Source organism: Bos grunniens, chromosome 21 (assembly GCF_055505025.1).
Source record: "Bos grunniens cultivar Pamir isolate PY7600 chromosome 21, Bosgru_T2T1.0, whole genome shotgun sequence".
Classification (NCBI taxonomy): domain Eukaryota; kingdom Metazoa; phylum Chordata; class Mammalia; order Artiodactyla; family Bovidae; genus Bos; species Bos grunniens.
In genome coordinates, this window is record NC_141185.1 from 33,765,826 (window position 1) to 33,780,721 (window position 14,896).

Sequence of the window (14,896 nt, forward strand, 5' to 3'; positions counted from 1 at the left end):
TTAAGGAAAGGTTTAAAGATAAAACTAGTTCTTATAAATGTATGTGCTTTCTTCTAGTCTTAATACACAGTTATTTATAAAACAGAGACCATACTGTATAGAGAGCTTTTTATCATTTTTCAATTGATATTGTGCCATGTGCATATTCTTAATTTTTCACAAATATGATCTTTTTAATGTCTACAGAATATCCCATCTTAGGCATCTGTAAATATATACTTTTTTTTAAAATATAGACATAGTTAATATTACCGTTTAAGTTTTGTGTTCACACAAAAATAAAAATTATGATTGTTCCGTTATGATAAATTACTGAACACAGAGTAGTGCATCATGGAAGTATGTATGATAGTTTAAGATATTTGAATGTATTGTGCTCAGTTGTGTCCAACTCTTTGCAACCCCTGTGGACTATGGCCTGCTGGGCTCCTCTGTCCGTGGGATTCTCCAAGCAAGAATACTGGAGTGGGTTGCCATTTCCTTATCCAAAGATATTTGAATATTCACCGCTAAATTATACCTCAGGAAATTGAAATCATGTCCCAGCCCTAGTATTAATTTACGCCTTGTCTGTTTCTCATGGTATTTTCCAGTTCCCCGTAACTCTGTGCTCTTAAAATCTTGGCCTGTCTCTTTCCTTCTGTGCCCTCTCCCTAAAGTGTATAAAATGATTATCATATTGTTGTCGTATGGTCATCTCTGTCAACCTTTCCTTTATCCTTCATGTCTGTGTTTAAATAACTTTTCTCCTACTGAGGTTGTATATATGGTCACTTAGGTTTAATCTAAATTTTGATAGTTCCAACTCTTATTTATATCAAACTTATTGTAAAGTATTTTGTAGGAAAAGTTCTCACTGTATTTTCTTTAGTTATGCCAGCCATATCATTTTAGAGTAATGGTATTTTCTAGTTTCATGCTAAATTTTTATATATTCCAGGGTTTTGGGAGAAAGATTTTTTTATTCTAGTCCATTGTTACATTAATTCTTATTTTATATAATATTGATTTATAACATTTCTTTATTTTGCATTATCTACTAGAGTAATAATTATCTGATTTTGCTATCTCTTATTTTTAAAACTATCCTGGTTTTTGTTATGATTATTTTTCTCATGAACTTAGAATCACTTTGTCAAGTAGCCTTCTCAAATATACCATCCTTGTTTTTTCTTCTTGTGAAATTTTGTTAAAATTATTATATTATTTATATAAGGTATTATAATATCTAGAATTACATATATGAGGTCAGATCAGTTTTCTTTTCTGTCTTAGCGAAGTTTTTTTTTTTTTTTCTGTTAAGATGTCCAGTACATTTCATTTAAAGTCATTCCTAGATGTTTATTTAATTTAAGGTCATTCCTAGTTGCTTTTTCAAAATTTGTTTTCATTTATATATTTAAGTGATTATTTTAGTTCTTGGTTTTCTGTGGTCACTAGAACAATTACCACAAATTTTCTGTCTTAAAAAAACACAGATTCATTTATTCTTTTACAGTTCTGGAGGCCAGAAGTCCAAAGTAAATTTCACTGGGCTAAGTCAAAATATTGATTGGTTCCTGTGGAGCCTGTAGAGGAGAACCCCTTTTCTTCCCTTTTCTAATTTCTGGAGGCTGTGTGCTTTCCTCCTTGAATCAAGCCAACATCTTGCTTCTGTCATCACATCTTCAACCTCCTTTGACATTATCTCTTTCTTATGAGAACCCTTTGATTATATTTGAGGAACATCTAGGTAATCTGGGATACTCAGCTCATCTCAAGATCTTTAATAACATATACAAGTTTAGAAGGACATTTGTAGTTCTAGAGATTACAATGTGGGTACTCATCAGGAGGCAATAATTCACTCTATCACATATAAGAAAATTCTTGATTTTCTGTACTATTTTGCTTTTTCCCATATTATTCAACAACTGTATTAAGTGTAGTTGTATTTCGTTTATTTCCTAGATAGTCATAAAACTGATAAGTAATCAGAACTTTTTCTGTGTTTTATAGTGCTAACTTTATACCTCTTGTTTCTACTTCTGCCTTTTTACTGCTTTTAGTTTTTAATATAGATGCCCCAAATATTTTCATTTTATTTATCATATTTGCTCATAGTTTAGGATAGGTACTTTTTTCTAATCCTGGGAAGTGATTTGTTCATTATTTCCTCTCACCCCCTACTCATTTGACATATTTGTTATATTTATTTACAACCCAGTATTAACCCTCATTTGTATTTTGGATTAAATTCTATTTGACCATAGTGTATCAGTTTTTCAATACATTGCTGGACTAATTTACCAGTCCTTTATTTATGATTTTTGAAATATTAACATTAGTAAATATGTTTCATTTTTTGTGTATTATCCTTTGTGTATAGCTTCCTTTTCCATATGAGATATCAGAGATATGCTAGCTAATAAAATGAATTTAAAGGTATTGTATTTTTTTCTTTAGGCTAAAATAGTTATTATAGCTTGATAATTATCTCTTCATTTTAAGTTTGAAAGACTGCACAAACAATCTGCCCTCAAAGTTTATTTGAATATAGTTTTGACAGATTTTTAAATTTCTTTGGTTAATTAATTTTTGAATCAGTTTTGAAAATTTACATTGTCACAGGCAAGTTTTCCTTTCCATGAAGATTCTAAAGGAACATTGTTCCATACTTACTATGTCTTAAGCATGATGCCAGGTGTACTGTACATACAAAAATAAAGAATATAGGATTCTTAGTCTCAATGAGCATATAGTACTAAAAAGAAAGTTAATTTTGCTAGAAGCAAGACAGAAGAAATAGACAAGAAGAAATTAACAGTCAAGCAGAACTTCTGATAAGAATTTCATCATTAATCATGAATATAGGCAGCAGAAACCAAGGCATAAAAATGGAATATGGGAAGATTTGAGAGACTTTTAAGTAGAAAATTACAGCTAGAATTTAGGTCTGGCCAGGAAGAAATAATGGGTAGATATTAGAAGCTGTGGAGAAGGCAATGGCAACCCACTCCAGTACTCTTGCCTGGAAATTTCCATGGACAGAGGAGCCTGGTGGGCTGCAGTCCATGGGGTTGCTAGGAGTTGGACACGACTGAGCGACTTCACTTTCACTTTCCACTTTCATGCATTGGAGAAGGAAATGGCAATCCACTCCAGTGTTCTTGCCTGGAGAATCCCAGGGACGGGGGAGCCTGGTGGGCTGCCGTCTATGGGGTCGCACAGAGTCGGACACGACTGAAGTGACGTAGCAGCAGCAGCAGTGTATTCTAGACAGGTTGTCATTAATGTGAAAGGCTGGAATAGGCAAATCAATATCCAAATGGTAGTTTGTTTGTTAGAAACCAAGGTTATCTACTACAGTACATACCTGGTAGTTATCCAGGAGAGAAGAAATGACATTCTTTTAAGATTTTGAACCATATAGCATGAATGGTGATCTAAAAGATCATATTTTATTTAGTAATATTTTTAAGTAAATCTTTAGTGGAAAAGTGAAATTAAAAAAATTAATGTGGGAGTTTAAACATCTTGTTTGAAATTTGTTTGAAGAAATTTCTCAGCAAATGTATACCAAGCACATAAGATGTATGGATATCAAAATGAAATATCTTCTGCACTCAAAAGATCTGAAAGTCTTGTAAGATGTTTTATAAGGGTGATTTCAAAGTATCTATTCAGTTGCCTTACATACGTGAGTTATGTAAGCCCATGTAAGTACCATCACATGGGCCTATATATTTTCCTCATGCCAAAAATTTCATACTAATACTTCCCCGGACCGCCAAGTAATACTTGCCGGACTACCCAACCCCCACCCACAGTGTTCCTTCTTCATTCTCTCTTGCCACTGACAATCACTGCTCTGTTTTCTATTACAGTAGAATCAATTAGACTTTTTAGAGTTTTATTTAAATGGAATCATAAAATAAGTAGCCAAGTGTCTGGGTTTCTTTTGCCCTGTATAATATTTTCATCCTTGTTGTTACATGTATAAGTAATTTATTACTTTGCGTTGTTGAGGAGTGGTCATTGTCTGAATATATAGTTTTTTTTAAAAAAAATTCATTCACCTTGACAGATGGCTTAAATTGTTCTCAGATTTTGAAAGGAATAAGATTGCTATGAACATCCAAGTTCAAGTCTATCTGCAGGTATATGTTTCATTTCTCGTGACTAAACACTTAGGAATAGAATATCTAGATCAGGTGGAATATTAAACTTTGTAAGAAACTGCCAGACTATTTTTCCACCAATGCATTAGCATTATAGTTGGTCTACATATTTACCAGTACTTGGTGATGTCTCAGTCTTTTAAAATTTTAGCCATTGTAATTTGTGTGTAGTTTATCTCATTGTAGTTTTAACTTGAGTATTCCTAATGGGTTTTCTTGTGCTTATTGACCATTGCTATATTTTCTTTCGTGAACTATCTTCACATCCTTTGCTCATTTGTATTGGGTTGTTTGCTTGCTTCTTTTTAAGTTACAGCAGTTCTTTTTACATATTCTGGATACAAGTCCTTTGTCAGATGTTCTTCCATGTTATGGATTGCCTTTTTATTTACCTATTTGTGTCCTTTAAGGAGCAGAACATTTTAATTTTTAAAAAGTCCAATTAATAAATGTTTTATTTTATGCCTTTTTCTTTTTGTGTCTTAAGTAACTTTTGCAAATGTCTAGTTTTCTACTGTTTTATCTCCTAGCAGTTAGGTTTATGATGCATCTTGAGTTAATTCTTGACTTTGGTGTGAAACAAATTTAAGTTAAATTTAAATTAAATATTTAATTAAGAGAAGTCTAAAAGAGATTTTTTTTTGGAATTAAAGATAGATTTGGTATTTGTTTATATAAGAAATCATTTCTAGCTTCTATACCCATACAAAATTTGAAAAGCTCCTTTGTAAATTAATGAATTTCCTGTTTTTGGTGGTATTTAGTAAAAATTGGTAACATTTGCAAATGAATTTGTACATATAGATATCTGGTACTTGTCAGGCATAAAATATTAGTAAATATGGTTGGATTTTATGGTTATTGCTAAGGCTGTTATATTCAGAGTTCTTGCTTTGCAGAAGTTTGGAGAGGATGATATTTAGATGAAAAATTTCTGGATTCTATTACATATTCCACGTAGTGGTCATATTTTTAAGTTGATTGTTTTTTTCTGCCTAATGATGTACTTATTGCTTGCCTTAAAATCAGTTTACTAGATGTGTTATCCTAACATATATGAAAATTATAATTTACCAATAAACTCAACGTTTTAGCAAAATTAGTGTTAATGTTAAAGTATATTAAACATTAAAAATTATGTATAGTTCTAAGGACTTTTTATCACTATTTAACCAATTGCTCTTATGAAATAAAAACAAAGCAGACTCATGAACTACATCTCAAAAAATGTGTTTTTGTTTTTTTGGTTTGAGCTAAGCTTTTTTTTTTTTTTTTTGCGTTACATGGCATGAGAAAATAGTAAACTGGTGCTTTTCTCTGTATATTAGACTTGTATTTGTTTTGTTTTGGTTTTAAGTAATCCGTGTCTGTGTAAATATTTCATTCTTTAAAAACAATGAGTTTTCTTTTCCCTTTAATTTTTCTTTTTTATAAAATATAAATAAAGATGTCATATGGAAATATTTATTGAAAAACCTGTTAGGTGAAAGTAGGCATATTAGAGCAGGAGTTGGCAAACTTTTTCTGTAATGGGTTGGAAGCTAATATTTTAGGCTTTGCAGACCTAGAGGTAAAATCAGGGATATTATATAGATATCATACAACAAAACAGAAAACATTTCCACAATTTTTTGTTGACAGAATTCAGTCTAAAACAATACTACTAGTAGTAACAACACCAGTGGCAGTGGAGAACAACAGAGAGATCTAAAGAAAAGAATTTTGGGGAAAAGAAGGAAATAATGTTTTCCTTATTTAGGGTTCAAAGTCTGCATTCCTATCAAATCAGTTGTAAATTTCCACCTGTACATGCTAATTTTGAATGAGATTTTACATATTTCATTCTAGAAAATGAAATCTCTTCACACAGATAGGTTGTGCCAAACACTGATGTTAATCTAGGTGCATATGATAATTTGGGGGCATATCTATTTTTTCTGAGGCATTTATAGAATTTTAACACATTATTCCCTTAAAATTTGCTTTTAGCATGTCATTATATTACATTAATCATTGCCAACTGAAGATTAGGTGGAAGCTCCTCAAATGTACAGTTAATTAGACTTTGAAATACAGATATCTTTTTTGCACTGCATTGAAGTACAAAAATGTTGCAGAAACTGTAGTTTAAACTCAGAAAATACACCTGCTGCCAATGTATGTGGGGTTGAGTTCTCACTTCTCATTTTAATTGTTGATAACATGGGAAATATATACTTGTGATTCAGAAACTTAGTTGTTGTATAAATGACTTGACTGCAGTTTAAGTTTTGCATATAAGTATTGTTTTGCCCTCTCTCTTGAATTGAATTCATTACAAACATTTCAAAGTCTGCAGCAAAAACTAATTTTCAAAGCTATTTGGTGTCAGTAACAGTGGTTGAAAGTCACAGACGTTGTTCTCATTCAGAAAAAATTTCATCCTGGCTGGAGTTCAATAAATCCCAATAAACTTTATCACTGCTAAATTATTGAACTGTTACATGGTAGGGCAAATCAGGATGTTCATCTTTTATTTCTGATAAAAATTCGTAGAATTGGTAATGATTAAGTCTATCAGAGTGAATGAAGTTTAACTCGTGAAGCTACTGGTTCAGTAACACATGATAGATTCAAATATATTTTACAAGGTATTTGCTGATTTAATAATATAATGAATAATCATAGGTTTCAGTGCCTTAATATCTTTACAAGCTTTGTAAATCTGTGCTACTAAGTTTCTTTTGGTCTCACACACATATTTTTACCACTATCAGTGGTAAATCATCTAACCAGATTGTACTGCAAGTTATCAATTCATGATTTCACAACTTTTTTGAAAATATTCTTGCTTGTAGTTTTTCACACAACTGTTAATAGAAGCTTATCCATCAACCACATTACTTCCTTGATAAACAACAACTGGCATTAACTCCTTGGTTAAAAGTTGGCTTTCTCTGGACAAGTTTTAATTTACTCTTCATTGTGAAATGCTTTTCTTCTTTGACTAACAAACGAGCTACACAGAAGCTTACTTTGGTGGCACCTGCATTTCATTTTTGTCTTTTCGAATAAGATATTTCAGGTTTTTCTGACCATTTTCTTCTTGTTTGATGGGAATATTATGATGCATGTATAATCTGGTAGTTTTCTTTTGGCCCAGCTATGATGTTATTGCTTAATAATAACACAGTGCTTCCTGTCAAATATAGGACCTTTTTCAATTAATTTACGAAAGCAGCCAACATGACCTAGCAGTCATAGGTCATCTTCTGGAATAATAATGATGTCCCAAAATACCAAGTAAGTTCTTCAAGATGTACTTGGGACACTTTTTCTTCCCATGTAAAATGTGAAGGAATCAATGAAGTGAAAATATTTTCTTTGGTTTTGCATATATGGTAGAGCCAAGAAGACACCTAAGAACATAACTCAAGTAATCATTCCACAAAAGGTGAAAATTTGAATGTTAGAGGAAGTATTTTAAAAACCCATAAAGCAAAGAAGCATTATAAATATTTTACTCTGTAGAAGAGGGTATTACAAACTGAAGAGTACATTAGTAATTTTATCGGAAGTATTTTACCCCAAATGTCATTAACTACAGTTATGTGTCCTTGAAAGTATAATGCAAAAATAACAACAAAAAATCATTTACCATACACATTTTAGGAGGGAAAACGTATTTGTGTGAGTTAACACATACTTGATTTCAAAGTAACACATTCAAATTCTGAGGACTAAGACCAGCTTAATTTTGTTAAAAGTTTCAACTCTTAGCAGAATACATCTGTCTGGTGCTGTGTAATGAGAAAAACATCTGTCTGTTTTACATTAACAATTATTGTACTTTTATTACCAGCCAACTTATTTTTTGTTGAATGTCTCAGCTGCAAACCATAAAACAGATGTGACCAATTCCTACAGGAGTTTTTTTCTATAGTCAACAAATAACTTTGCTAACTTCTTCTATTTCCCATATAAAAAGGAAGTTTCTTTAGGCATTCGGTATCTTATTATTTAAAGATTCAAATGACCCATTACTATATTAACAATGAAGAAAAGGAAAACAAGATTCAGGAAACGATGGATGACAGTCTTTATAAAACATTTCTGTCTTATCACACCCTAAATGATTATGACTTCGTATAACAGTAACATGTCTGAAAGTTATCTGTGAAGTTATTAGAAAATGAAATCACATTCTCCCATTTTATTATCACTCTTGCTTATACTAAATCCACACGTTCTCCTTCTCACACTTCCTTAACTGTTTGTATTTATCAGTAAATGAATGGCTAATTAACAATCACCTGGGATAGTTAATTCATGAAATTGTGTGTTTCATAGACATCAACACAAGTCAATAATGGGAATGACAGCTAATTTATGAAAACTGTCTCATAGACACCAACACATGTCAATAATGGGAAAGTATATTCAAAACAAGGAGATTTATTGTTAAAAAATATAGTTCCGTGGCTTCCATGTGAGTAATTTTGTATTTTTATTACTGGATTAACATGCACTAGGCAGCTTCTGATATTGAAGTGGTCTAAAGCTTGTTCTCTTGAGGTCGTTGTAATATGATCCTCTTAACAAGTCTCTCAGCCTTCTCATCTAAATCTGCTTCCCTCAATTCTCTAGCCTTTTTGTCTTTACTCTTATTCTGCTCTCTATTCTACAGAGAAAAATGTTAATATATTTCTTTGGGGAGAGGGGTACTTGCTCAGGATTCATTTGAATATGGTAGTATTATAAACACATACTTTATTTGAGATTCTTTAACTTGAGATTCTGAGATCCAAAGTGTTACTCAGTTCAGTTCAGTTGCTCATCGTGTCTGACTCTTTGTGACCCCATGGATTGCAGTACACCAGGATTAAAGAAGTTTACATTGTAAGACAAGGTTCTTTTCATCTGGAAGTTTTAGTTTGCATTAAGTTATGTATTGGAAATATTAGACAGTTCTTCCTTTTCTTGTTGTTTGTCTTTTATCAGTTTTTAAAAATTGCTTGCTGGCTAATTATTTACCCAGTGGAAATCCTCATAATATGCTAACATGCGAGATTAATGTTTTTTGACAGGATTAATGTTTTTTGACAGTATTAATTGAGAAATCAACCCAAATACGCTCAGTAAAAACTCAGATTTGAGAGATGTTAAATGTGAGATTGTATTTTTAACTCTGCAAACTGGGTGGGGTTATTGATGACTAACATGGTTCTGTTTTTCATCAGTTACTAAATTCCAAAAGTATAACAACTTTGGATCAGTTGCTTTTGTATTCAAACACTCTTACAGTTTCAAAGCTGGTGTTGCTTAGAAACCTGTATAAACACTTAATGTCTTCTCCAAAGGAAGAAATAAAAAAAAAAATCTTCGCATAATTTTTAAGTGAGATAATTGTAAAACTAGACCAAAAATACGTATATTTATTTAAAAGCTCTGGAACTGTTTAGAAAATTCTTAAAGAGATGAAAAAGTATTTAAATTTGTTATATTTATAGTATTAGAAATAATATATACATATATATGTGCTTACTCACTTGGTTTACTGACAAATGAACCATGTAAAGAGTTGCTCTTACATTCCTTTGTATTGAGCTACATTGTATCTGAAACTAATATTGGATGGTGAAATGTATGTTTATGATTTATCCTGAATTTAGAATACAGGGGAACAGAACTAAAAAGTAAATTGTCATTTTCGCATGCATGCATGCTCAGTCATGTCCAACTCTTTGTGACCCTGTGGACTATAGCCCACCAGGCTCCTTTATCCATGGAATTTTTCAAGCTAGAATACTGGAGTGGGCTGCCATTTCCTCCTCCAGGAAATCTTTTGGACACAGGGATCGAACCCTCAATGCATGTAAAAGGGACTTCTGTTCATTGGGTAGTCATGAGCTGTGGTCCTTAGGCTAGAAAAAATACTCACTAAGTTTGTTACATTTTCAGTGATTCTGGGGCCTGGCACTGCAGTAATTAGATGATCAAGTCCCAGTCTCTGTGGTAATTAACACTATGGCTGCAGATTGTACAGGATGCACACTTCCTATTCATTAGGTACGTGGAAGCCCATGGATGGGAAAGGACCCTTTGAGGATGAACATCAATAGAATCAATAAGCTGATCAGACTTGCATTGCCCAGGTAAGTCACCACAGCCACCTAAGTACACCATTGTCCAGAGTCAAAAAAAAAAGCCTAGTGATTCTAGCACATCAGACCAAGGAAGTCTCGGCAAATATGTCCAATCAGCCAGATTCACAACCAGGTGAAAACGGGGACTTAGGGCACCTAGCTAGGGATACCAGACCTGTCTAATCCTACTGAATAGACTATATATATAGGCTTTCTTCCCTCCTCTGGAGGATACTGCTGAGCACTGGTGATTAGACACCTTTCTGGTGAGTCAGCTAGGGTTGAATCTAAACCATATTATATGGGTAAGATAGGGGAAGGACAGAAAAGTGTAAAGTGATTATTACAAAGACTGATCATGCTGCAGAGATTGAATCATGCGGCTATGGATGGTAAGCCACAACCTTGGCTGTGGAAGGGAGAATACCTTAGACACGAGCAAGCTAGGAGTGTAGAGAGGAAATATTCATCCCTTAGCTCTTGTCCACAGAGCATATGGCCAATGTAAGCCAAACTGTAGCCATCACTTTCAACTCAACTGTTAACCACTGAAGAATCTTAGTCTAATTCTCAGAAACTTCTGACTAACCTGTTTAGTTTAATTCTGTTTAACCTTTGGTACCCTGTGGTCTCCCTCTGCTGCTTAAGGGAAGAGAGACTCTTTTGCTTGTTTTTCAGATTATAGCCAATGATTCTGAACTCTTTAAGCTGAGAGGTGATGAAAAATCACATTGCTCTGTACTTCCTGCTGGCCAGTCAAAATGGGTCATGTGAGTTTGCCAACACCTCTTGCTGCACTTGGGTTAATGACATATTTAAGAGGTTTGACTTTGACTGAAGAGCTTGGCTGTCTGTCCCAAGTGCATCTGATTACCCTACTGGGAGTCATATTTGATCCAAGCCACTATGAAGACAAGTAAAATATCTGATGAATCAGTTGTGCTCCTGAGATCTGTTGTTGGAATACGTGAAAGATTGGGATTAGGGGTTCAAATTGTAGGGGAACAGCTCCAGCATGATGCCCTGGCAACTGTGAATGTACAGACAGGCATGCCACATTTTATTGTGCTTTGCAGATACTGCCTTTTTTTAAAACAAATTGAAAGTTCGTAGCAAACTATATTGAGAAAGTCTGTTGGTGCGATTTTGCCAATACCATTTGCACACTTCGTGTCTCTGTATCACATTTTGGTAATTCTCACAGTATTTCAAACTTTTACATTATTATTTTATTTATTATGGTAATCTGTGATAAGTGTCATGTGTGATTTTTGATGTTACTATTGCAAAAACATTACAGCTAGCTGAAGACTTAGATGATGGTTACCATTTTCAGCAATGACGTATTTTTTACTTAGAGTATGTACATTTTTCTTTTAGATGTCATGCTATTGCATATAATTTTTACATGCACTAGGAAACCAAAAAATTAGTGACTTGCTTTATTGATATACTTGTTTTACTGCAGTGGTCTAGAACCAAATCTACAGTACCTCTGAGGTATGCTTGTTTACAAACTTAGCAGTTTTGAATCTACTTTTATTGCTAGTAAACTTAGAAGATAAATCTCTCTTTTTCTTTGCACATTTTTCAGCTTGTGACCTAAAATATTGATGCTGAACTATCAAATGTGCAGTAATTTTCAAATCCTATTCTTTGGAAAATTAGTATTTCTGACTACTTCTCTCAGAACTACTTTGGGACCAAATTTTGTTTAGTTGGTTTATTTTTTGATATGCATAAACTTTACCAAACATAACGTTAGACTTTAGAGTTCTGTACCAGAGAGCTCTAACATTAACTTTTGTCAGAGTACATTTGAAAATGTCATTACAGGAAATTGTAAGCTGTCCATAATGGAATTATACAGTGTTTTAGCTGAAAGAATCAATAAACTTGGAGAGCCTTTCAGTTTTTCAGATAAGAAAATTTGTGGCCTGCTCCTGGTTGTGTATCTGATTATTTAGAGAGTAGGAATTAAATTAAGATCATACAAGTCTTTGCATTAAATAGAGTCAGCTCTCTTTATTCATGGTTTCTTTATTTGCAGATTTGCTCACCCACTAAAGTCATATTTGTAAGCTGAGTATCTGTACTCACTGGACTTTCATTACCGTTCAAAGACTTGGGTGGAGTGGTGAAAAATTTGGGTCACCTGGCACTCACATCCACAACCTGGTTCAAACAAGGCTATGCTTTGCTTTGTTTTAGCTCTCATACTCTAAGCTAGTGTCCTTTCACAGTTTAGTGCCATACTTTTCACATTTTTGTGCATTTTGTTGATGATTTCATTGTTTGAAACAGCCTACACGTGTAGTGCTGAAATGCTGCTTACATTGTCTTATATTCCTAAGTACAGGAAGACTGTGATGTACTTTACAGAGAAAATACAAATGATAGGTAGTCTTTATTCAGGAATGACATATAGGACCATTGGCTATGAGTTCAGTGTTAACGATTCAACAATATGTACTAAATAAGGTGTCCCTAAACAGAAACGCAGTGAAACCAAGTTATATGTTCAAGATTGATGAAGATGTTCTGACCAGAGGCTCATAGGAACCTAAACTTGTATTTGCCCTGGGAGTTCTAATTCAGTGTTCCTTAACTGAGTATTTCAAGTTACTGTGTAGACCGTGTGTGTGTGTGTGTGTGTGTGTATGTGTGTGTGTGTGTCAGTTGCTCAGTCATGTCTGACTCTTTGTGACACCATGGACTGTAGCTCGCCAGGCTCCTCTGTCCATAGAATTCTCCAGGCAAGAATACTGGAGTAGGTTGCCATTCCCTTGTATAGAGGATCTTCCCAACCCAGAGATTGAACCCTGTTCTCCCGCACTGCAGGCAGATTCTTTACTGTCTGAGCCACAAGGGAAGTCCCTTGACCATATGGTGTAGACCATAACTGCAACAAATGTTGTGAATTGATTACCTATATATATCAAGATAAATTTTACCCATTCTTCCTCAATGGGTAAAATTACTATAATTTTCTTTTTAAGATTCATGTTGATATTTGGCAGAAAACAAAACTCTGTAAAGCAGTTATCCTTCAATTAAAAAATAAAATCAAAGTTAAAAAAAAGGTTTTACCAATGGAATATAAATTAAGAACAACATTTCTTAGTCTGTTACTTGTTTTAGAAAATAAGTTTTCCTATGGTATTTTCCTGCTAATTATCTGGTTCTCCTCTCAAGGTCACATAGCTTTTGTTTTTCCCAAAGGATGATTCTCTGACTGTAGTTTTTTACAGTACCTTTCATTATTCACAAGGAATCCAGGGGGACAGGAATTGAGTCATGCAAATCCATTAGCATTACTAGGAAAACAACATATCAGAAAGACACATTTTATTGTAATTCATCATTTCAGGAGTAACTTACATGAAGCCTCATTCTCCAATTATTTGACCTTGCTTTCCCTCATTCTTTTGCATACGTGTTAAGAGTCTATAATTTTTCTAAATCAAACTTGAATGACATCACTTATCTAGGAACTGATACACCAGATCCAAAATTTTGTGTATTTAAATTCAAAGACCTTTATAAACTGGCCCTATTTGACTTTTACTTGGTCTCTCATATTTATTCTCTAATGCACATTATTTGCTACTACTGTGATGTCACTGCTCCTCCTCACTTGCTCTGTAGGCACTCACATCTGCTTTTGCTCATGCTGTCTCCTGATATCCTCCAGAATCTAACTTGGAATTTAGTTCACAAATTGTAATATGATTGCTTCGTTTGTAAACATAACTGAAAAGTTCTTACCTGATTACTTCAGTATTGAGAATATCTTTAACTTTATAAAATTTTACAATTTGTAGTTATGTTAGATGAAATATAGTATATTCTAAATACATATGTGTGTATACATATATGTATTTTATATTTATATATTTATTTGATGGAGCTGGGCCTTAAATGGGCTTCCCTGGTGGCTTAGACAGTAAAGCGTCTGCCTGCAATGCAGGAGACCCGAGTTCAATTCCTAGGTCAGGAAGATCCCCTGGAGAAGGAAATGGCAATCCACTCCCACACTCTTGCCTGGAAAATCCCATAGACGGAGGAGCCTGATAGGTTACAGTCCATGGGGTCGCAGAGTCGGACAGAAGCACACAAGACCTTTAGTTGTGGCATGCAAAATTTTAGTTGTGGCATATGGAATCCAGTTCCCCAACCAGGGATTGAACCCAGGCCCCCTGCGTTGGAAGTGTGGAGTCTAAACCACTGGACCACCAGGGAGGTCTCTCTAAATATATTTTTAAAATATTAATTTTACTTGAAACAACAAAATTCTGTAAAGCAGTTATCCTGCAGTTAAAAAATAAAGTGGCAAAAAAATACTAATTTTACATGAAAAGACTTGAGTTCATCATGTAAGGTTAAAAGAAAGCACTGTCCTACAGGGAGAAAATGTTTTCTTGTATGTTAGTTTATCCATTATAAAATTTTGATAGAAATTACTTCAGTATTGAATGTACTTTCATAAACAACTGCACAGACTATAGAATGTTTAATTTCAAACAAACTTGAAAAAGAATGTAATCTAGTACTTACAAATTGGAACTCTTAGCAATAATTCTTTATTTCCAAATGAAAGTTTTAAAACTT

At 33.5% G+C, this 14,896-nt stretch overlaps 1 protein-coding gene across 6 annotated transcripts in view; it reads left to right on the forward strand.

The window, feature by feature from the left end:
* The window catches only part of NOVA1 (NOVA alternative splicing regulator 1), a 167,939-nt gene that overhangs the window by 69,127 nt on the left and 83,916 nt on the right, over positions 1–14,896 (forward strand). Inside the window, exon 1 of one of the 6 annotated variants that reach the window (XM_086365237.1) lies at positions 10,209–10,294. The exons of the other annotated variants lie outside the window; for them this stretch is intronic. The gene's annotated coding sequence lies outside the window, so the exon portion shown is untranslated. Of the gene's footprint in view, positions 1–10,208; positions 10,295–14,896 lie in introns of those variants that run through there. 6 annotated transcript variants of the gene reach the window in all.